The sequence below is a fragment of the Coptis chinensis genome, chromosome 3 (genome assembly GCF_015680905.1).
Source record: "Coptis chinensis isolate HL-2020 chromosome 3, ASM1568090v1, whole genome shotgun sequence".
Classification (NCBI taxonomy): Eukaryota; Viridiplantae; Streptophyta; class Magnoliopsida; order Ranunculales; family Ranunculaceae; genus Coptis; species Coptis chinensis.
In genome coordinates this window covers 61,197,762-61,221,254 of record NC_141458.1, presented here as the reverse complement: position 1 = coordinate 61,221,254, position 23,493 = coordinate 61,197,762, and the positions used below count along the sequence as shown (strand labels likewise).

Sequence of the window (23,493 nt, the reverse complement as noted above, 5' to 3'; positions counted from 1 at the left end):
TAAGTTGATTCTCTAGCAAATGATTTTTTCAAGCGTAAGTCATTATTCATCCTGAAATGTAGAGTTCATCTTCTCAAGATATGATACTCTCTCCGTCAATTTTCCATTCTGCTCACTTAAATCCTGAATTTTCTGCAGAGATTCCAAGAACATGGCTAGCAACGCCTCTATGGTGGGGTTCTCAGGTTTATCACAGTTTTATTTAGATTGAGCACTCTCAATTGTATCTTTGAATGGGAAGGATTCTTGTATCATGCTATCAAGGAAGTACACCTCTCCACCTTCGGTGTCATCATAATCCTTATGCAATAGGTGAAAGATATTTATGTCCATGGACATCTTACCAAAGTTGATCTTCATTTCACCATTGTAACAATTTATCAATAATTTTGCAGTAGCGAGGAAAGGTTAGCCTAGAATAATTGGAATTTTATCAAAGGCCTCTTGGGTGTTTATCACAATGAAATCCACTAGATAGTAGAAAGCGTCTACTTGAACAAGAACATCCTCAACTATGCCTCTGGGAATCTTGGTAGAACGGTCAGCCAACTTCAATTTAACTTTTGTAGGCTTTAGGTTCTCCAGGCCTAATGCTTGGTACACATGATATGGCAAGAGATTAACACTAGAACCAAGGTTTAAAAGAGCATTACTTGTGAAATTTTCTCCTATCTTGCATGATATTGTAGGACTTCCTGGATCTTTCAGCTTGACTGGAGCTTGCTGATGGATAATAGATGTTGTTTGTCCAGCTAGAAACGCTCGCTTTGAAACATGAGTACTTCTCTTTATGTTGCATGCATCCTTCAAGAATTTGGCATATGATGGCAATTGCTTGATGGCTGTGAGAAAGGGGATATTGATTTTATCTTTCTCAAATGCCTCATTCATCTCTAAAAATTACTTGTCCTTTTTGCTTTGAGCAAAAAACATAGGAAAAGGTGCCTTTTGTACAAACACATCAGCATGTGTCTGCTCTTCTTTCTCATTGGCATTCTTGCATATCTTGTCTTGGTTAGCTTGAAAAATGGAAGTTGAAAGGATTTCTCCCATTTCCTTTCAAACTTCATTTGAAATCTTGACCGATTGCTCTGTAGCAATGTCATCATGAGAAGGTAAGTCAACCTTGTTGTCTATCTTCAATCCTGATCTAAGAGTAGTAACTGAGCTGACATGATCATGGAGGTGATCAATACTAGAAATTGTCCCAATGTGGCATACATCTTCACTCCTCAATATTGGTTCCAATAAGCTAGGTTGAGTGGCTTGTGTCCTTACAAACAAAGTAGTGGTGAGTTGGTCGACCTTAGCCTCTAGAGACTCCATTCTAGAACATTGACTTGCCTGAGATTACTGGAGATTGAGCTGAGACTGTGTAAAAAGCTCTAGAACTCTTTCAAACTTCTGATTTTTCTATGATAGCAAAGTAATAGCATTCTCCAGGTTAGCGGGTGCGGCATAATTTCTCCTAGGATCAGGCACTAACTTTCCACTTGTATTGGAATTTTGCTAAGAGTAAAATTATTGTTGAGGAACCAACTGTGAAGCTTGACTTGTCTGTAGAATATAACTTTGATCTTAAGAATCTGTGGTCCAGCATTCTATCTCCAATAATTACCTTGAAAGTTATTACTACCTTGGTTGGGCCTCTGAAATGAGTTTATATTGTTCTCTCCAACTAATGCATGTTAATAGTAACCAGGGCATTCTAGAGTTGCATACGAAATGTCAGAACAGACTTCGCAGTATTGGCGAGCTTGCATGACTGGGAGAGATTTAGCTTGAGGCTTGTTAATCTTGGAGGGATTCATGGAGAACTGGTTGAATTTCTTACTCAGAGTTTCAATGCTAGTGGCCAGGCTGGCCAATGTAGACTTCAGGTCTTAATTTGAATGTTCATGTACTTGGTAACCAAATTGCTTTGGCTCCCCCTCCATGCTAGCGACATCCTCATTGCTAGTAGTCCACTGTTGTGTTTCTTCAGCTAAATTCTCGAGAAAGTTGTAAGCTTCCTCTCCATCCATTGATGTAAACTTGCCTTTGTGCACTAATTGTATCATCTGCTTGTTCATCATCGAGAGTCCCCAATAGAAAAAATGAGCCAATGTGCTCTTGTCGTATCCATGATGTGGACACGAGACTAGCAGATTGTTGAATCGCTCCCAACTACAATGATATTCTTCAGTCACCTTTCTTTTGAAATTGCTGATAGCTTGCTGCATGGCATCAGTCTTCTGGGGTGGGTAAAACTTGTTCATAAACTTCGTTATCAACTTCTCCCAGTTATCTATTGAATTGATCGGCTGTGTAGTTAACCATTCAGAGGCTTTACCTTCGAGTGAGAGCGGAAAAAGAATCAACTTGATACTCTCATCTTTGATATTCTAGTTCTTGAAAGTTCTGAGGACTGATAGAAATTTGTTCATGTGAACATATGGCTGAACATTGTCTGAACCATTGAACTTTGGAAGCATAGAGATTACTGATGCTCTAAGTTCAAACTGGTTAGATTCTGTCTCTAGAAAAACAATACTGCTGGGTGGGTCTCCAATGATTGGCGAATAGAAATTGCTCAACTTCTTCCTCTGTTGTGCTTATATGGGTGGGATAGCTTCAGGATTATTGGTGTCCATAACACCTCCATCATTGCGTGCAGCCATTGTTTCAATCTCGTCTAGTATTCTTGTGAGTCAGTTGTTAAACCTTATCCAATGTTGTGTTCTTACCGGACGATGATATGGACGACGGGGCATATACTAGAAAATGCTATACGAAAATGACGAAAAACTATCCTACAATGCTTGAATAATATACACCTATTCTAAATTATACCAAAATGTAAAATTACTTTCCTTCAACTGGGTTGGGCTTTGTAGCTAGTATCTCGCCCGTTGTCTAAAGCTGTCTCTTCTAGGGTTATGGTGAATCACTTGGATTGCTTAAGTACCACGGCCCACAAACGATAGTCCGTTTGTCAAGATTATTCAAACAAGAAACACTAGAGTTTGATGTTTCGCTGTGTTGGCTTACAATTTCAATTGTTGAAAAGGTCCTAAATGCAATTATACTAGAAAACAATAACATTAAACTACGATGCAATTATACTAAGAATGAAATAAAAAGAATGAAGATTCGACTAACCTAGATAGTAGATCTTGTCTTCGAGATGTCCTTCAAGCTTCTTTCTTTCTTAAAAGGATGGATGATGCGGCTAAAATTACCTCAAGATCCAAAGTTCTAATCTTGAAAGAAAATGTTAACCATAAACAACTTAAAACGACATCGGCGCCATTTGACACTACTTCTTTTTGTGTATGTTGGATGGTATATGGAATGTAGATAGATGATGGTCGTTGAACAAAATAGAAGCATATCAAAACCTAATTATCCCTCAATAAGTAAAGGATGAGTAGGGTGTCGTTCCACTTTTAAGTGTATGTTTATATGAAGGACAGGACTGGAAAGGGGGTTTGAGGGATTAAAAACTATGATTATAGATATTGTAGATTCTAATTCTAAACTAAACTAAACTAACTAAACTATTGAGAATTTATAAGAGAGGGAATTCAAGAGATTAGAAACCACTAATACTTTTGATTCAATGACCATTTGCTTCATGGTTGTTCTCACAAGTAGACTACAATTAGGCAATCGAGCGAGTGTCGATGCCCTCTTGGACGAAACATCGTTAATGAATAACTCTACTTAAGGTTGTTCCAATGTTTATGCTATTAATATCTTCTTTCCTTTTATGTGAGCTTGGGTAGCTATTTAATAAATCACCATCTAAGGCAAACACAAGGAATACTTTTCTAACTCTAAAATACTACACAATTAGAAGAAAAGTAGATAATAATATTATAATATTCAATTACAATAAATAAAACTCTATTCTAGCATTATATTCAATTGAAATAAATAAAACCCTAAACTAGCATGATATTCGATTGTAATAAATAAAAACTTTAATCTATATTTCCATTCCCTGGTCTGGGCAATGGAACTAATAACTAAAAACATAAAAAACTAACCTGATTGGAGGATACCATGAACCAGAAGAATCAACAAACCTTAAGCACCGGCTTCATTTTCTCCCTTGAAGGAGAGATTAGCCTTCCATAAAGAAAGAAGAACACGAAGAACGAGAAGAAGGAGAGTCAAAGAATATAAGACTAGAAATACTAACGTATTAAGACTCGGCTAGTTAAAACCGAATCTTTTATTATTAATCTCTCTCTGCCTCAAGTTCTAGAGACAAGAGTATAAGTGAATTGGCAAATTACATGAGGCACTTAGGTCTTTTATTTATAGGGGTTATAATGAGTTCTAGAAGCATTCCAAACCGCCATTTGTTTCCTAGTACAAATCAACTTCTTTCAGAGTCCAACTTCATCTCCAAAACTGAGAAAAAAATGGCTACAGTGTCGTTTCATGCTTCTGGACGCACGATCCATGCGTCCCAGACGCGGAAGTCTATTTTCCCTCTTTTGCTCTATCCTTCTATCCTCTTTTGCGGGCTTTGGTCCAAGCAATGAATCCTTTGGCCTTGTGCTTCTAAATAGGCTTTAAAATAGGTCTAAGTCGCATCTTTAATGACTTCAGTTCCTTGGCCTTCTCCGTGATTGTCCACGGGCTTCCCATGTGATCCTTAATGCTCTGAATTGCTCCGTTTTACCCTATTTTCTCTAATATTCCACAAAACTCTCTCTTTCACATGTAGAATCATAAAACATAACTTACAAACACTATTAGTCTACTAAGATGGCTAAACAAGAGGCATAATCGAGGGTTAAATTGCACTTTTTAAGCACTTATCAATGGTCTTGGAGGAACATACTCGAAAGCAGAATTGATGTAAAAGTGCACATCTTGTACTCTATTGCCAATGGTGAAAATACTCTCATATGGCATGATTTGTGGTGTCAGCACAGTCTTTTGCTTCTCCATTCACAGGTGGTTATTGAGCTTCTCTTTCCCCTGGATGCAATTGTGAAAGAAGACATCCTCAATACTACCAATAATGGTGACCTCCCATCTGATAGAGTGATATGGAAACCACATCACAGTGGTCAATATACTTCCAACAGTGCTTACGTGGCACTGCGTAGACAAGGATCAAGGGTGAGATGGCAACGATTTGGGTGGGGAAAATTGGTTATTCCACGGCATTCGTTCACTTGTTCGCAACTGTTTTCCAACAGTTTGCCAACCTAGGATAGACTGGTCTATAAAAAGATTCTTAATCACTCGTCTTGCTGTCTATGTAGCCAAAGCCGAGAGTATTCCAATCATTTGTTCTTTGAATGCCCTTTCTCTACAACCATCATAACAGGTATTAAAAGCTTGTTGGGGATTCTAACATATACATAAAGCTCAAATAGAGAATGGTCCTCCATTTTGCGAATCTGTAAAGGAAGGAAAATTTTTGGGGAGATTTATAAGGTGTACATATGCGCTGCGGTGAATATCATTTGGAAGGAAAATAATGCACGAAGATTTTCAAACAGATTTCATCCAGCTGTAGTCATCCTTGCTAGAGTCATAAGGCAACTGAAGTCTTATATCCAAGTTCAAGTACCATCCTTGATTGATACTGCTGAGTCACGGTCCTTGTGCCTTGCATTGGGTATCTAAGTTTTTTACAAACCTCAAGTAACAAAATGGTGTAATTGGAATCCCCCACCTGCACCAAGAGCAAAATTGAACACTAATGGAAGATTGAAAGGTTCAGATATAGGTCATAGGGGGGTGATAAGAGATGGCAATGGGAAGGTTCTGCTAGCGTTCACTGGGTCAGGTGGTAAACAGTTGGTGCTCTTCCTAGAGTTGAAGGCAATAGAGATTGGCTTTAGTGTATGCGCGAATATGGACATTCAGATGGTGGAAGTGGATATAGATTCTACATTTGTGGTACAGGTTATAACAAAATTGCTACCCCCCCCCCCCCCTTGGTATTGTATGAACCTAGTGACTTATATCCAGCAACTTAGCACATTTTTTGCCTTTTGTTCCTTCAATCATTTATACAGGGAATCCAATAAACTAGCTAATTATTTGGTTGGTTTGGGGTTGGGCCCTATTGACTTTTTATCCTTTGTAGGTCCTCCCATAGATAGGCAACTATGTATGTTAGTAGAAGAGGATGCTAATGGAACTATGTATGCTAGGTTTTCTTGATTAATACAGGTGGGGATCTGCCTAACCTTAGTTTATTCCTAAAAAAAAGTATGAAGAGATAAGGAAAGAGATTACCATATTATTCCTAAAAAAAAAGTATGAAAAGATAAGGAAAGAGATTACCATAGAAACATGAGCAAAAATGGAGATACACCTATATTTTGTTCTTCATGATGAAAATACGCCATCCCCAAATAAGTTTGGGGCGTGGGTTGTTCGATATAGAATGAGAAATACATGGTTTATTACACTACTAAAAAAAATGACATATTATGACGTTTGTTTTTTATCTATCTTGACGGCTTTGTTAAAAATCGTCAAGATAGGTGTTTTAGTAATATTTTTATGACGACTATTGCAATATTATGTCGTGTATGACACAAGCGTTAAGAAAATATAATAAATTTATGACAGCTTTTGCAACATTATGTCGTGTATGACACAAACGTCAAGAAAATATAATAAATTTATGACGGTTGTTGCAACATTATGTCATGTATGAGACAAGCGTCAAGAAAATATAATAATTTTATGACGGCTATTGCAACATTATGTCGTGTATGACACAAGCATCAAGAAAATATGACGGTGTTTCTAAAACAGTCAAATTAGTAATAGAATAAACCGTCAACCTTCTCACAATTTTTTGGGCACCAGCTGGGTTAGACCATTTTCACTTTCACTAAACCAATAATAAAAAACAAATCAAAACGAAAAGAAAGAAAACCGAAAAAAAATATCAAACAAAAAAAAACGAAATAACGAAAATAGGTAGCCGGGAAATTTTGGTCATGCCCCTTTTTGTTCTCTCTCTCTCTCTCTCTCTCTCTCTCTCTCTCTCTCTCTCTCTCTCTCTCTCTCTCTCTCTCTCTCTCAAACCCTAACTAGTTAATTCTCTTCAACTCTCTCTCTCTCTTCCTATAGATTCCTCGCGACCTTTATAGTTGAAAGGGAAAGCAAAAAATTAAGGGAGACCTAGAGAAAAAAAACGAACTCTGAAGATTTGAGAAAGTCAATGTTTTCACTTCGTGCTGCTCCTACTCCTTTTGATTGATGTTCGAATTAATAAATAAAGTTAATCAATGTTTGTTTGAAAATAGCAAACATAAAGTTTCGCGAACCAACATTGATACATGTTTTTCAATCAGGTACTCTCTCTATCTATCTCTTAATTTCGAATTATTTTTCTCAAATTCTCAATCTTTGGTTAAGTTCTAGGGGATTTTGACACTGTAATCATTTATCTCTTTTCACTCAAAAAATATATTTAGCTAACCATTATGGATTTATAATTAAGGTTTTCATTGGCTGAAAAAATCTTTAGTAAGTGCTTCGTTTTCTTCAGTAGCTAAATTCGTCGGAACAACCTTCATTTTGAGCTTAGAATGGATAGCAGTTTTGTAGTATAACAATTGGTACTTGTTTGTTCTTGTGGCATTTCGCATATTGGCACTTCAAGTAAACTAGAAAATACAGCGTCGATGATTGTTAACTTATGCTTATGAGAGTATATATATTTGAAAGCTGAAAGAAAAAGAAACAAAATGGAAAGTTCAACTCTCGCTCCTTCTTTTGGTCAACTTAGTAATATAAACGAAAAATGGTTTGGAGAAAATGATATATAACTTACATGGAGCTTTCATAAGAGATGGTTCTGAAAATATTCCCTTACTAGAAATAGTTCACATTCATGACTCTCTGTCTTTACCAAAAAATTCTGACTTTGGTATTGGAATTTGCAACTGAACCTTCTGTGCAACTTACACAACCTAAGTTGACATATCAATGCTGGTCAAGTATGTTGACATTCAGTCATCTTAACTTCCACATCGCCATATTGTACTGAAATTGTAGCAATATAGCTAGCATGACTACAACACTCTACATGGGGTTCAATTTGGTCCCAGATCGACAGTTATATTTTTCAAATTATGATTTTCCAACCGAGCAATATTAGAAGCCCCTAAAAAAAAAAGGAAGTTTCTCTTGCGCAAAGTAAGCTCTCCTGCGGCTGAAAGCAGATCTTTCCCCCTCTTCCCCCCATCTTCAATATCCAAATTTCAAGTTTCAAAAGGCAAGGCAATTTGAGTTCTCTATATCTTATCTACTGATCAGAACTCTCAGCAGTTATATATCATCTTTTTATTATAGTTGTCATCTCTATTTTCTTCTTTTCTTAATAGTCTTTCTGGTTGAGTCTTTCTCTTAACGAACAATTATCTTTTAAAGTAGTAAATACAGTGAAATGCATATTGGTACTATTGGTATGCTGTATTTCAAGTATCTACCAATGTTTGTAGTATTACTGTTACTATTGGTACTAGTTTACTAGTTTCCTTATTTGTTGAAATATAATTGGTTGATCAAGAGTTCGGTTCATAACTCATATTCGCTTTGATACAAAAATGAAGAAGACTATATAAAGTACTTGAAATTTTAATTGTTCGCACTAGATTCTGACCAAAGTTACTTTTTGATTGAGGTTGGCCATTAATCTACACGACAAGATTGACTAGCTGCCATGGTGTTTGATACTTATATGTCCCACCCACCACCACCATACTACTTCATACATATATTTTGAGTTGGCATACAAGTAATTTTAAGTCTTTAGTTGGCTGGAAAATAATTAGCAAGAGTTCTCTGTTATCCGTCAAATTTGCACATGAACCTTTCTTCCCACTTGGATTTTGACCAGAAAGTTATTGGTCACACCTTGTAGTGCTTGTACATCGCATGGGAAGGCAGTCAAACCAAGTGCAGGGAAATATGCCACACATCTTGGCAAGCTTACAAGGCCACATTCCTTCGCAATACGCTGAATAGTCCCCTTTTCAAGATGGAACAATGGATATTTTATGGAAGGGTATCCTAGTAAGTATATTTTCCGTTGCAAATTTTACTCATTTGGTAATATAAGTCCTCACCATTTATTTACAAGTGTATAGTAGCTGAGGTAGGAAGTAGGAAGCCCTTTGACTCCCTGGATCAATTTTGACTATCGTTGTGTTATTTGTAAAAGTTGTACTCTTCTTTCTCTTTAGATTTGCAGAATATTCACTGTCAGGTCTTGCCTATATGATGCTGATGTCCGGATGGATATAGTTGTTTGAGCTTTGGTAATCTTGGCATAGTATAACATAGCTATCAGACAGATACTTAAACCCCTAGTTAGTTTTTAATTATTTTATTTTAAATTTTCATTTGTATCACTAATAAATGTGTTTCTGTTTAATGCATGTGGATTCAATTTGGAATTGGGCTGCTGATATCGCCACACATGCATTTGGATACTTTGGTACACATTATCGTTCTAGCTATTATTTTGGCTTTTCTATAGTATATGAAAAAAAATTAACTCGATATCTTATATTTGACAGTATATATAAACCCAAGTATTTATTGTGCTCTTGCACTCCTTTTGGGGGAAAAAAAGAGAGCCCATAATAGATTGAATTGACATCTCTTCTTTTAATTTTGTATATTAATATATTTTTTAAAGTAATGGATAGATGTGTCTCGTCTTTTTATGGGTGGTAGCTATGCAATTGTTTGGGTGTTGTAAATACTCTGATTGTGGATGGAGATCTTGACTACACCAAAATGGCCATTTTGTAACAAGGCAAAATTTTCATTTGTAAAATGCGGATTTTAACTCAAGAATGTAATGTTGTGGTTTATTTGTAACATTTCATTTACTTGCAGGCTAGGGTACCAAAGGAATACCATAGCAATTACAGGGGGATGGTGTTAGTGATTGTTTAATGTTATTACTTACCTTACTATTACTTAGCATTGATTTGGTGTGACTAATAACTTAGCATTTAAACTATATTTTTGTCTATTATTCGTAGGTTCAGCACCAAGGAAATTTCTAAATGTTTCTATCGGAATCATGTGCCTACACGACCTTTTGAATATGCCAGGTACATGAAGTTTTATTTATTTTGTGGACATGGAGAATGAAATTGGAGAAAGTTATATTTTGTTTGAATAATGGTGTATTGTTTTCAGGATTCTATTTGTATTTTATGTAATAATCACTTTGTTATTATCTATTTATCAAAGTATCTCGCTTCACTGCTTCCTTCATTTTTTCCCCCTCTTTCATTGTTGTCTATCCCACTACGATTTTTTCAACACTTGGGTATAAAACATCCTTCCTTCATTTTTTTTTCCCTCTTTCAGTGTCGTATATCCCACTACGATTTTTTCAACACTTGGGTATAAAACATCAAAAAATTACATTGTTTCAACATTTATGTCAATGGCTTGTTTAGATGTGGCTTGGCTTTGACTTGACTTTGTTGTGTTTGTTTATCTTGGTGACTCCTTTTTTATTTGCCTGAATGATTTAGGTACACCAGTAGCATCCTGAATGTCAATTTAGTTTGTTAATGCGACATAATTTTTTATATTGGTATATATCATAAAGTTTTTATACCAATCTTAGCGTTTGAAATTTGGTGCAGGTCCACCTGAAACCAAGTTAGCAATGGCTACATATCTTGGTGAGCTGGTTCTTAGTAATGATGTAAAGGTGGTTATTGTTGCTAGAAGGGTGGGTTCTTCACTGGTGAACGTCATGAGAAGTGGCAACATGCAGTCAAAAGAAGCTACACTGAAGGCTTTGAATCAGATATAATCTTCTGATGCCAGTGCAAAGGTGTTAATAGAAGCAGGGATTCTGCCCCCACTTGTCAAGGACTTTTTCATTGTTGGTGCAAATCAGTTTGCCACGCTGCTGAAAGAGGTCTCTGCAATAATCTTTGCTAGTCTTCTCTTGTAGATGTCGTTATATGATTATATTTTTAGTTTACTTACCTTATTAAACAAACTAACACATTCTTCTTCATATTGTTTTTTAGGTTATAAGTGAGATAACACGGTAGCTCAATTAAGTTTGTTTGAGATGGATTGGTTTATTAGCAATTTGTTGGATGGGTTATATAAATTGCATTGTTGTTGGATTATGAGACTTGATTTTGAATCAAGTGCTTAAGTTATTTAATTTTTTTTCCCATGAATAAATCATGTAATATGAACAAGTTCTTGGAATGATTTATGTTGGTAATAAAAGTATGAATCTTGTTTCTGTAATGGACTCCAGCTGTCAAGTGTCTGAATGTATTGGTGGTGTCGGAATGTATTGGTTTATAGGAATTTCAAATTTACAGGAATTTTCAGATTTACAGGAAAAAAAAAAGTTATGACGGCTTCCAAAAAATTGTCGTGTGGCATACCAATTCTTGACAATTTTTAGTGTTAATTTCTTGACGCTCTTGTTTCTCATGGTGACGCTTAAATAAAAACAGACATAAATGAAGGTTTAGTTCTTGACACTTTTTCTAATAAACTATGACAGTTAAGTAAAACATGTCATGCAAATGGATCAAGTTATGACGTTTATAAATGAATTTTTGTCATATTAAGTTCGAGCTTTGATGTCAGCTTCTCCAGAACTGTCATCAACTTTATGACGTTTTTTGTTAACTTTTATGATGGGCTCTATAATGACGGTTGTTTTTTAAACAAAAAAATGTCATTAAACCTATTTCATGACGGCTAAAAGCCGTCATCACAAGTCATTTTTTTAGTAGTGTTATACTAGGGATAATTATTCTACTATTAAATCTTTTTGGGTTTCTGTATTTTTGAAAACATATATGAAATGCATGAAATAAAATTGAAAAAATTTGGCATGATGTATCTGTATTATCTTCTATTCATATACCAAATTCCACAAGAAAACAAAAAAACAAGCATACATAATATTAAACATATAATTAAACTTCATAATAAAGAAAAATAAACAACAACAAAAGATAATAAACTATCTCTATGGACACTAGGGAGCTGCCTAGTCAGAATCCGTGTGAGACTCGTCACAATGTCGAGAAGATCCTTCTCCTTGATGACGTCGGGTCCTAGTGTGCCTATCACTATGCGGGAGCGCGTCTCTAATGCTCTGCAGTGTTCTAGTGACACTGTGTTGAAAACGTCACTGCTCCTTTCTGAGGGTCTGCTGTTCGCTATAATGACTCCCTGTGTTTGCCTGAGCTAGTGGAGGTACGAATGGAGAATCCTCTGGCCTCCATGGAGGAAGTTAATTCCGTCCATGGGCTAAGTGAAGTGGTGAGTGGCATCTTCACCAAAGTAATCCACTTTCTCATTAGGGCGTGCTTACTCGGCGGCTCTAGCGGCAGGTGGAAGCCAGAATTTTTAGATGCAGTGGGCATAGATAGGACCTGTGGTAGTATCCTTGACCTCCACTAGGGCGTCTGTGGCCTCAAACCCCTAGTGATGCATGGTCCTAGTAACCAGCACTGGTAGAGGGGCGATGGACTTCTTAAGTTTACAGAGTTGCTCCCAAACGAAAGTGACGATGCAGAAGTTGTTCTTCTACTTTTGATGAATCCATAGGATATGGAGCATCGCCTTACCGATATCAGAAGGCTTGGTTGAGCCTAGCAGGTTGTAGGATGTCCACTAAGATACTGCCAATTGATTCCTTCACAACGAACTCTGAAATACGCAGTGCGACTTGGAGTGTTTCACCCCCTCGAGAAGTGTCTCTACCATCATCACATCGACGGTCTTATTGTTTGGGGATTGTTATGTCTGAACACAAGCTTTTAGAGGAATCCCCAAAACTCCACTCCCCACCTCCTTGGTGAGCTCAAGCAAGCAACCATCCTTGACAACCGTGATGCGGTCATCCTCCCCTCTAAACATATGGTTATAAAACGAAAAAAGTAAGAGTGGGAGAATAAGCTGCACTTTCTAACAAAACCAAGGGTTCCCATCCTCTTCTTCTAATCTCAGCCTTGAAGTGCACTTCAAATAGATCAGAATTGAAAAGGTTTTGAAAATTTTACTCTGCCATGATTTTAAGAACTTGAGTCATTTAGATTAGGGATTGATAAAATTATGGTTTTTAGTTGGAATAGGGGATGAAAATGGAGCAGGCTGTGAAAAAATTAGATGGTGGTGTGTATAGGTGAGCGGGTGGTCACGAGCTAGATAGGGGCTGTCACACCCCGAATTTTGACAAAATCGGAAAAACAATATTTGTTCTCGACTCTTCGATTTTCAAGGTGTGATGCACTCTCAACTTCCAAAAACCCATTATCCATTTAACCATTCCAATAATTTGAAACCAATAAAAAAATTTAAATAAACAAAAGTCCTCTACATTACAAGAATTTACAAATATGATTAAGTAACAAATTTCCTTTCAACAACTCTTTAATTATAATTACAACTGAAAATGCAAAAAATATTGTCTCAACTGAAAATCTATTGCACCTCAAGGGAAAACAAAACATATTCTGTAATAAGACGCTAACGCAAACCACAAGTAGCAATCAACCTTCTTCAAACACTAATCCTGTCAAGACTTATCGGCTATGTTCATTTTATGAACACACCTGATAAGCAAACATGAAAATCGGGTCAGCATTATAAACAATGCTGGTATGAGTAGATATAAAATATAAATCATACTTATACATATATATACACACAAACAATACGACAGTTAGTTCTTCCACCGAGGCACCTTAACTTCCAACAAATAATACAACATTCTTAAGTACAACAATTAAGGTAGGTAGTTCCTCCACTTAGGCGCCTTAGCTTCCAATTCAATAATAATAAGGCATTTAGTTGCTCCACCGAGGCGCCTTAGCTTCAAACCATACTAGATCAACTGTATCTAATAATAAATTAACAAAACTAACACTTACTGTATACTTACACTGGTGTAGGCCTAATCACAGAGTGGGTCACACCTACATAAATAATCAATTCAACCCACCCTTCTACAAAACCATTGTGAATGCAAAATAAATTATGATAAAACAACATATCATATACATAATTCTAATCATCTCATTGAACTAATTTCATAACTACAATCAATCATTTATTATAGATTTAATGTACACTTTGATATATCATCACAATTATTGTTTAGAGTTTCTTCAAGTGTCTTTAGAATCATGTCATCTCTATGTCTTACCTAGTTTCCCTGGCTACCACAATCACTTCCCAACGCCGAACATGTACATCCACATGCCTCCCCTCACGTAATGAACCACTCCGTGCGTAGTTACCCTAAGCGGGATATCACATACCAGGTAACCCTCACACGAACGCCATTATGTGTGTACTACCACTATTCGGCATAAAATATCGCGTGTCTTATTATAAATTTGCGAACGAGATAATCAAGCCACTATTCGGCTACGATTGCCCTACACATGGGTCAATCAGCATCTTATACACCCTATACAAGGGCTAATCATATTATGTACGCCCTACACAAGAGCTAATTACATGAGTTGTGGTAGCGAGGTTCTAGGATTTTTGTTACGTAATTTATTCAAATATCTTACCATTATATCTCGTAATCATTCCACATTCTTTCATGTGCCAATAAAATATATTGCACTAAACCGCAATCCCTTTGGAAATATCCACAAAGACTATAATACATCATCTAGCATCTCACAAATATAATAATGGAGCGTTTACATTTATTTATGAAAAATTTCGCATTTAATAGATATCATAACATATCATATCATTTAACAGAACAACAATTATAACATACAACATTGTCACCATTGCTCTAATATTTTTATAGCATTTCAGGGATGTCATGTCACACTGAAATCATACGTACACTTTGATTTACATTACAAAGATTTCTAATTAATCCATCCGAACCACATTTAGCCATCAAACACGTCTCAACAATAAATAAATTTCCCAATTACAATATTTTCAATTTGTTACGTATATCACATGCTAATAAATTCTATAAATAATTATACTCAGACGAAACCAATATTTAATACATATACTGTCATCATCCAAAAATCTTTAATTTATTCTGGTATCAATATACGCTCTATACATACAAAATTCATCAAACAATTATGCATGCAACTCTTATTCCAATACATGTAATAGAACTCTTTAGACAAATAAAATAATTACTCCTCCAATCAATACATATTTATTTGAAATATTAATACGATACAAATTTCATGATTATTATATTTTTTTCTTGTACAACTAAAACCTACACTAATAAGTTACATATATTGTTCTATGCATGAGAAATTGGTTAGGACAGTTTGACCTTTGTCCATTCTAAAAATTTTAGAGAATTCATATAATCAAAGTTTTGAATCAATTATACCATTCTGAAAATTAGATAGAAAATTCATTTCAATACAAAAATTCCTAAACACTAATTCGTTTAGTATGTACCCTAAACTATGTGATGGAACAGACCCAACAACTTAAATTCTGTTATTCAATTTTCTGACGCACTGTCTTGTAAAATTCACATCAAATAGAATATAAACTGGAATCAGTCAAGGCCAATTAGAAATGAAAGATGACTCAGGGAACTAAAATTGTTTAGTTCTATAAAAAAAAATAGTTATATCATCTAATTAGTCAAATTCAAGTCACAAGTCAGTACTTGTGCAGAATTCTACAAACATATCATCTTTCCAAACGACAATTAAAATTTCAAAACAAATAAACATTCATAATTAAATAGCAAATGATAATGAAGCATTTATGAAGCAAACAAGATAAAAATCACAAAAAAAAACGATTTATATATATATTTTGAGAAAAATATATCTACTCACCCTTTTGTTGTTTCCATCGAAAGAATAATCAAAGAAAAGAATCAACGCCATGTAAAATCCATATCACCAAGCAATAGAAATACTTCATTTATTCATTCTTTCTTCTTCTTCTTTTTTTCTCTTATTCTTTTTAATCTTCTTTTGCTTTTCTTTCTCTCTTTTGTTTTCTTCTTCTTTCTTTTAGATCTAAAACAAACTCAAGACATTTCCATATTTACAAATTCTCTACACATTCTTTTCAAACAAAAACTTTTCTCTCTCCACAAATTATAGATATTTTCTTTCTCGTCAAAGTCTTCCCATATGTTCTCCCATAAATTACAAAAAATTTCTCTCAATGTTTCTTTATTAATAAAATCTCTACACATTATTTTAAAACTTAAAAACTTTCCTATTAAACCATTTTCAAACTAAACAAACTATTTTCCCTCTGTTTTTTCCAAAAAGTCAAGCATACATATTCACTTAAATTTAATAGTCAACTTAAGACATAGTCAATAATATATTAAATTTTGTGAAATAATTAATTTTGGACATTAATAAAAATAGAGGTGTTACAGGGGCAGTTGCGAGCTGGCTTGGGTGGCTAAGGTTTAGAATTTTATGAGGAAGAAGATAGGAGGTTGGGTGGTCACGTGGGCTCAATAGGGTTGATGGCACGTGCCTTTTAAGTTGAAATGAAACTTTGGCCCAAGCCCAAATGAAATCAGGAAATTCCGATCTTGTCTTCAGTGCCTTGCCAACTTCAATAGTCGATCCACTCTTCGTTACTCGTCTGATCTTGACCCGTGAGGTACCAAAACGATCAACATCGAAAATGCAATTCAATGGTATAGGATACACTCACATCCAATAGTGGATGAAAAACAGATAAGAAAAGAAACAAAAAGGAATTGTAGGGAAATATGTACAAACAATAGAAAGAAAATTTTAATTAATTTTTTTAGGTTTTAAATAATTATTTTGACTGGTGGTTGGGTGCTCAGAGGCAGGTGGATGCCAGAGTTTTTGGACGCAGTGGACATAGATAGGACCTATAGAAGGGGAAATATTTTTAGAAAAAAAGGAAGAATTTTTGAAAATTTGTACAAGTTTGAGTCTTTTAATATCAGATTCTCGAGACAAATAGAGAGGTGGAGGCAAAAGATAGAATTAAATAGAGAATAGTATCACTTTCGGTTACTATATTTATTTAATTCTCATTTGGAGATGCCTCGTTTTTTTTTTTTTTGTTGGTTTTCTCAAGCAAAATATATCTCTAACCATATAGAGGTTTTGAGAAGAAGATAAAATTATACGTGAATCCGGTATCATTTTGCTACTCCGGGGCGTATAACTTTCATTTTTATATCCTCTAGTTTTGAAAACTATGGGGAGGTGTTTTAAGAAACTCGTACTAAAAAGTTGTGATTCTAGACGTTAATACTTTTTTTTTGAAAATAGAGGATAACAGATAATCTCAGGCAACTTTCATGTCGGCTCTATGGCAAACCCAATCTAGACAGATAGAGCTTCAACTACACGAGTTGGGGGATTTACTGCGCAAGACATGGAATATCCTGACCCGGGTTAATAGCTCGGTAATATAGGCAAGCCTTAGTAAGCAAAACTGATCTCAAACCGCCCTAGATTGCGTTGTTCTAGGGGTTGGTCTATGTAAAATTCATTGCCCATTTTGTTTTTGGAAAATCACATAACTATTGATGTATTGGGAATCTAGCATTAACAGAACAAAGAAAACAATTGTTTTGAAAAAGAAATGTAAAATAAAGAAAATGAAAATTGTATACTCGCTTCACAGGTTCACATTTACTCAAATAACGAGTAAAAAATGTTTTACAAAGAATATGCAAGATATACGTGAACTAAGGCTCCAACACTTACAACCACACACTCCAAGTCCGGTTACCTTATTAATGTATTCCCTTAAAGCAAAAGGTGGAATGGAATGGAGAAAGAATACATCATGAAAAAGAGGATTTAATCCTCGTAGATAGGATGATTAAGAAAGAGTTATTAGCGCTCCATCTTCGTTCACATCACTGGTTGCTACAAAGGTTGTGTTTTATTCTTGCTATAAACTAATAATCTAAACAGTTGAGGATCAATCCATAAAAATATATAAAAGCATACACCCCCAAATAGAATATATGATGCATGTGGAGTGTAATATGTAGAATGATAAGATAAAACTTATGTAACTCATCATAGAATTTATACAATAACTAGTCATAGTTGACTTCATAAGGCTCAAATGATAGGGAATAGGACATATCAGGTTTCTCAACTACTAAAATGATGGACTCTTATGTTTGTATATTAGGCAAAGTCTCTTTACTGGGAAAGTTTAGAAAATTATAAATGATCTCAAAGGCAATTGGCTTAAGTGCGAATTTGAGGTTTCTTTCAAATGGTTTCATGGTGCGGTCCTCATAAATTGGTGGATTTTTTATGAATGGAAGTTGGATTTCAAGAGGTGTTAAATTGGGATGGTGATGGTTAGGTGGTGGTTCTTCAATTGATCTCGAGGACTTAGAGAATTCTTCATCTAGTTTTGGCATTTCCACAAGATTGTGGTTCATATCCGCAATAGTAAGGATGCCATAAATTTGTTCCATCGATAAGTCTTTAACGACCAAACTAAATTGAAATCCACTTTCCACCATAGATATTATATCCTCTTTCCCAAGCACTTCATTTTCTATGTCCTCTTTGCCTAGATCTTCATAAAATTTCTCAATGTCATTCTCCAAATGTGTCGAGTCTAATACATACTCTTGAGTTTCTTCTGCGGCAGTTTTCTTATTTATGGGTGATGATGCATTAAGGTATGCGAGAGAAATTGTGACTTTGGGCATATAGTCATCATCATAAGGTTTAGAATTCGCATGATAGTCAGGTGGAGATTGAAGGGGATTTGATTGGTTATGAGTATCAGGATGGGCTTTAGCAATTGTTTTTGTTATAGTAACACCTTGTTTCTCTATTCGGCTGGGTTCTAGACTGGTGGGAAGAAGATTACTTTCATATGTGGCATCTTTTGGATCAGATTGGAGAAAACATATGATAATTGCTATTTGCTGAGTTAGTATTGTTTGCTTGGCCATTTCCTAGTAGAGTTGGTCTATGATGGATGGTGATGTGAATGGTAATGGGCTTTGGGTAAAACCGCACTATGACTGACTAGGTGGATATATGAATAGTGGTTTACTATCTATGGTGGAATTTGATAAGAGCCCAAAACTATAGTTTTAACCCCTTTAATAATATCGCTTTTGACAAATTATGTGATTAATAAGTAAGAGTTAGCGTTTTTTATCGTGTTCTTATGTATTTCAGGCATTGGAGTCGGATATATGCAGAAATGTCCCCCTTTTGTGAGATAATAGAGCAAGGGTTGGTTGTTAAGAACTTCTATGATTAAAGGCCAAGATCCAAGGAGAAAAAGCCCATTTAAAGTCCGGTCAAAGCTAAAAAGTCAAAATCAACGCGGGCAGAAACAGCGCACACAAGTCAGTAGAACTTTCGAAGACTGTATCTTTGGACTCAGACCTCAGAATCATGCCTACCTTATGTCAACACGACCAGCTTGGAAAGAGCTTCCCAATAGTCTAAGCCTTGACCCAATCAGAGGAGCAAAAGTAGATGAAAAGGCTGTTGAAGTCAAATCCAGCTGAAAAGGCCTCTGTGGACTAAAGAAATTGGGTTTTTGGTTCGATTTTTCAGCCCAAAACATGGCTCCTCAGCCCATCCATGAAAAAATGGATCTTGTCTCCTCTATATGTGAGAAAAAGACTTAGCTCTTAAGCATCTAGTTTTTTACGTAGCAAGGAATCCAATAACTTAGTTTTAGATCTAGTTTTTTTACTTAGCAATTATCCAAGAACTTAGTTTAGATCGAGTTTTTTTTCATTGAGTTAATTAGTTTTCATTCCAATATTTTAGTTTTAGAACAAAGAATGATTATTATTTAGAATCAGATTTAGTTTATAATAAATTATTAGTTTTTCATTTCAATTTAGTTTTATGATTCAATTCTTATTTAGATTTAGTTGTCTTAAATTCATAATTAGTTTGTTTTAATTTGATAATTCGTATTCATAATCTTAGTTCTAAATTACTTTTAAATTCAGTTTTAATCCATTTTAAATCTTAGACTATTGTGAAATTAGATTAATTAAGTTAATTAGTTATTCAATAATGACTTGTTTTGATTGTTCTTGTTTTAGAAATGATAATATAATGATTCAAGGCTAAAATCTCCATTAGAGGGGTTGAAGAAGCCTTGATGAAAACTTGATTGTTGTTAGCATAGAATAGTTCGTAATATTCTATTCCATTCTAGAAAATAATTAGTTCACCATGAGAATGGGGTTGATTGCTTCACATGCTAGTTGTTAGTTGGTAGAGACTACCATGAAGAATTCGGGATTAGAAACACCCAATTGTTATGCGAAAGCATTACAATTCGGATTGCAACAATTCCTCGCTAGTTGATTAAGTCGAATTAAGGTGGAATCAAATCCCCCAATTCATTATCATATAGTCAATTTAGTATTTCCGTATTTTGACTTATCGCATCTTGATTAGTATAATTTCCATCATCACTCTCATCGACTTTGATAGAACTGATAATCTTAGTTAACATGAATTCTGAAGAACTAGGAGTGGATCGAATTCTCTACTCCAACTTATTGCAATAGCATCGAGAGTAGAAAAATTTAATAATATAAACCTAAAAATAGCTTTAGTTTTACTTGTGTATAGTTTCGTAGCTTATGCGTAGGTAAAACTATTCATTTTACATTTTATCAAATGGCGCCGCTGCCATCTTAGTTCTATTTAGATTTGTTTTCATTTGTATTGTTAGTCTTCCCAAAGTCCCATTAAACCCACCCACCCTTGTTTGGGTCTAACCATGATTGTCTGGTTCAGCAACTAAAAAATTTCCCAGGAAAAGCCTTAGCGCTCCCCGCGCCCATCCAAGGCTAAGTTTGAGCACGCCTTGTGTTGAAGCGCCTGGAACTTGAGTTGGACCTGAGCGCGACCCGTGCCCTATCAAGGCAAATTGAGAGCGCCCCCTGCGCTGAAGTGCCTGGAACTCGAGTTGGACTTGAGCGCGACCCGCGCCCTCTTCTGGAGTAGCCTGATTTTCACAGGTTAGTTCAAACTTCCATTTCTTCAAGTTATTCAGTGTTTCTAACTTGTTAAATACACTGAACTCGCGTATACAAGACGCTATTCATAAGCAAAGCAAGGAGGCATTCAGGTACTTCTTTCTTCCACTCCTCGCAACTCCTGTTAGAGGATTTATACTAGCATATCAGGGTTGTTTTGACTATTGTCGTGGTTATTTAATATTGGACTTAGCCTTGCATGAGATTAAGGTCAGGTAGAGAAAAAACGATTAACGTAATCTATCGTGAAAGTCAACACACAAACCTATCTAGTATACCACACACTATACCTAAAATAATGGCTGAAGAAAGAGAGCCTCCTCTCTCTGACATTTACAAAGCCCTGAACGATAGCCCAAAATCTTGCATTGTTCTTGCAGACCCAGTGGGGGATTTCTGAATCCCCCAAAATATATTTAATTTGTTACCCTTTTTTCATGGGTTAGACCATGAAAAACCTTATCAGCATATGCGTAGGATTGAACATGTCTTTACCACATTCCATCATCCTACGGTTGGTGCGGAACAAATTAAACTAAGGGTGTTTCCTTTCACCCTAGCCGACAAGGCGGCGTCTTGGTTAACTGCCCAAGCGCCTAATTCTGTGGACTCATGGGCCAAACTTGTTCAATTGTTTATGGAACATTTTTACCCACCATTAAAGACAGATGAAATGATTTCCAAGATTTTTTTTTTTCAACAGAATCCTCATGAATCCTTTTCAGAGGCTTGGAATCGCTTCACTGACCTTCTTATAGAGTGTCCACATCATAACCTTACGAAAGACACGTTAGTTCGTGCCTTTTTCAAAGGACTGTTACACCACCATAAAGAGGTCCTTGATATAATGAATGGGGGTAGCTTCCTCAGTAAAGGAGCCTCAAAGAGGCTTATAAGTTTTTAGAAGATCAAGCAAAGCGTAATAATAACTGGGGGGGGGGGTAGTGACGATATCTCCCACTCTGCTAGTTCTTCTTCAACAGTTAAGGCTACCAATATGTCTGAGGTTAAATCCAATCCTGAGCTTAAAACTCTAATTGAATCCCTCACTAAAAAGGTAGAAGCTATTTTTGTTCAACAAAAGCCTACCCCTGTCATGAATATCAACTCTATTCCATGTAATTTCTGTTTGAGTCCTGCACATCCCGACTCCTATTATCCTCTAGTCTATGAACAACAATCCACACAGCCGGACAATGTTTGTTCCATTAATAGCGAACCTAACTCACCTTGGCGACAAAACCCCAACAACGATTGGCGAAATAATCAACAAGTTACACCTCCAGCATATAATAATCAAAACGTTAGGCCAACAAACAATTACAATCAAGCTCCACCGAGACAAGGACATTGACAAGGTAATTATAATAATTATAACAATAATAATTATAATGAAAATAGAGGTATCATTCTAGTTAATCATAACTATCACAACCTACCTGTTAATAATCAAAGTGAGATAGTTCCTGTCACACCACCTATAACAACTACACATCCACAACCGGATCGTTTTGACGTCTTTATGCAAACTCAACAACAGATTTTACAAGCCATCCAACTTTCCATATAGCAGTTAGCCCAAGAGAAAGTACAACCCAAAGGTGTGTTTCCAGGTCAAGCGATACCTAATCCTAAAACAACAAACACATCCTTTGAGGTAAACGGTAATACTAGTAAGGAAAATGCAAACGTAGGTGAGCTAAATGTCATCACCACTCCCCGTTCTGGCAGAGTGGTTGATAACACCGTAACTATGCCTGTAGTTACCCCACCAGTAGTCCCTACACCGGATATTGTACTAGATACCGAAGTAATAATTGAAGATCCTACCCGAGTAGAGGTACTAGTTAAACCACAACCCAAGAAACAAAAAGACAAGGTTAGACATCTTGTTGATCCATACGCTAAATATAGAGAGAAACCACTGTTTCCCAAGAGATTAGCCATGTTAACCAAGGATACGAATTTCAATGAGATTAGGGTGGTTTTCAAAAATCTAACAGTAAACCTACCCTTTCTAGAAGCGATTAAAAAGTTACCTCACCATGCAAAGTTTCTTAAAGAGTTGTGCACTACTAGGCGTAAGACAAATATTCCTAAAGACTTCTTTTTAACTGAACAATTTCCAACTTTATTAGAACATAATGGAATCGTTAAGTACAAGGACCCTGGTCGTCCTACTGTACAATGCACCTTAGGAGATTCCCACACAACAACCGTTTTATTTGACCTGGGGGCGAGTGTTAACTTACTCCCGTGTTATCTATACAAACAAATAGGTCTACAGGAGATGCAACCTACTAAAATGATGTTGCAATTAGCTAAGGGTGTTATTGAAAATGTGCTTGTTAAGGTTCAGGATTTCTACTATCTAGCTTAATTCGTTATCCTCGATACAGATGTCGCTAACGACTCTGTTCCTATCATTTTAGGGCGTCCCTTCTTGGCTACTATCAACGCACTTA

General features: G+C 35.7%; 1 non-coding gene across 1 annotated transcript; it reads right to left on the bottom strand.

Annotated features, from left to right (window-relative positions):
* Positions 1-21,698: 21,698 nt before the first annotated feature.
* Positions 21,699-21,805, bottom strand: LOC147510288 (small nucleolar RNA R71). The gene has a single exon (XR_015219628.1). It is a non-coding gene; the product is annotated as a small nucleolar RNA R71 (small nucleolar RNA).
* Positions 21,806-23,493: the final 1,688 nt, after the last annotated feature.